Source organism: Podarcis gaigeae, assembly GCF_964106915.1.
Source record: "Podarcis gaigeae genome assembly, chromosome: 2".
In the NCBI taxonomy this organism is placed as follows: Eukaryota; Metazoa; Chordata; class Lepidosauria; order Squamata; family Lacertidae; genus Podarcis; species Podarcis gaigeae.
Genome location: NC_139679.1, coordinates 122611133 through 122613201, shown reverse-complemented (window position 1 = coordinate 122613201; position 2069 = coordinate 122611133). Strand labels below are relative to the sequence as shown.

Sequence of the window (2069 nt, the reverse complement as noted above, 5' to 3'; positions counted from 1 at the left end):
AAACTTCTTTCACTTAAATCTATGTAAATACAGAGATTACAATTACCGTATTTTTTGCACCATAACACTCACTTTTTTCCTCCTAGAAGGTAAGGGGAAATGTCTGTACGTGTTATGGAGCGAATGCCTACGGGTGGCGGGGGGGATCTGCTGCAGTCGTGAGCAGAGGATCCATGGTTCCGCCGCTGAGTGGAGAGGAGAGAGGGACAGAGAGCCTGCTTGCTTTAAAGGAGCAAAGCGGGAGAGGTTGGCTCCTTTAAAGCAAGCAGGCTCTCTGTCCCTCTCTCCTCCCCACTCAGCTTGCTAAATAGCATTATTAGCAGCATCCTTCTCCACACACCCCATGCGTGCTCCTTGTCCCTTGAGTGCTTTTCCTTCCCTCCCCACTTAAAACGTGGTTACAAAGCACGGATCCACATGGATCCTCAGGATTTTTGCACTGGGTCACCCCAAATTCACCATCAGATCACATAGCATGTCCATGGCTACAGCTTGCACCAAAAAAATCCCGCACCCACTGTTGCCTGGGGTGCAGAAATGTGGTTACAAAGCATGGATCCACATGGATCCTCAGGATTTTAGCATTGGGCTACTCCAAACTCACTGTCAGATCACATGTCTGTGGCCTCAGCATGAACCACAAAAATCATACATCCACTGTTTTGTTAGAATATTTTTTTTCTTATTTTCCTCCTCTAAAAACTATGTGCGTGTTATGGTCGGGTGCGTGTTATAGAGAGTAAAATACGGTACTTCCTGGCTTTCCGACTCTTCCTGCATCTGTAATTATGCAAGGAGTAAAAATACATCTAATCCTAAGCTTTAGGAAGAAATTTCTGACTGCAAGTGAGATGAGCTACCTTGGAAGGTGGGGAACTCTCCTTCATTATTTTAGGTTTTTCAGCAGAGGTCGGGTTGTTTTTCCTGCATTGCAGGGAGTTGGTCTAGATCAGGGATTGTCGACCTGGTCCCTACCGCACACTAGTGGGCATTTCAGGATTCTAACTGGGCGGTAGGGGGTTCTGAATCCTTCTTCCATCAAGTCCTGGTGGGCGGTAAGGAAATTTTACCATCAAGAAAAAGGCATTAGTGGGCGTTAAGTATAAAAAGGTTGACTACCCCTGTACTGGGACGTGGGTGGCGCTGTGGTCTAATCCACAGACCCTAGGGCTTTCCGATCAGAAGGTCGGTGGTTCGAATCCCCGCGACGGCGTGAGCTCCCGTTGCTCAGTCCCTGCTTCTGCCAACCTAGCAGTTCGGAAGCACATCAAAATGGAAGTAGATAAATATGTACCGCTCCGGTGGGAAGGTAAATGGCGTTTACTGCTCTGTGACATGAAGGGGACACCTGGTTGTAGGGGAAGGAGGGGACTCCAGTATACTAGAGACATCGTGTCACTTGGCTGCTGTGATATTTCTAACACAACAGACTCCTGTCTCTATTCAGGGCTGGAGCACCTGCTATCTTGCTCCTGTTGTTCCACTATTTCCCAGCTCCTTCCTTCTTCTGGGGTGTGTCCCATCTAAAACCACCACAAATCTAGGTCCATACTCCCTTCCTCTTCCCCCTCTCTGAAGCCTATTGGAGTGGTGGTCTCCACCACTCTTGCTCATCTCGTCTCTGAAAACAGACCAAAGAATGGGCTAATATGGTCACACTCTTATCTAAGGAAGCATGTTGTGTGGAAAAGCAGGGACAGGCCTGAGCATCATGTGCTGCTTCTGAATTCCTTCAGGTTTCTGGCTGGTGCCCTTCCATGGACCTTGTGTCAGATCCTGCAAAACAGTCATTGAAAGAGGGCCAGGATTCATTGCTTTTGTTTTGTAGCAGTTGGGTAATTTGATTGTACAGTAGTTGGTAATGAGGCATTTCCTTTCTTTCCTCCAGGTGTGTCCCACCTTTTCCTTGTAACTTCTAGATGGATTAAAGCATGATATTTGAGAATTATCATGGGGGTCAGAGTAATACATTCTGTTACATGTGTGCTGTTGTAATTACCTTTCAGTGGAAAGGTGGAATATAATCAGGTATACCTCTAAATGCACATGCACAAAAACACATGCATACT

General features: G+C 46.7%; 2 protein-coding genes across 2 annotated transcripts in view; both read left to right on the top strand.

The window, feature by feature from the left end:
• Positions 1-2069, top strand: part of LOC310837761 (uncharacterized protein) — a 166720-nt gene that overhangs the window by 25258 nt on the left and 139393 nt on the right. The gene's annotated exons all lie outside the window — the stretch shown is intronic.
• LOC310837370 (uncharacterized protein) overlaps positions 1-2069 on the top strand; it is a 39449-nt gene that overhangs the window by 30490 nt on the left and 6890 nt on the right. The gene's annotated exons all lie outside the window — the stretch shown is intronic.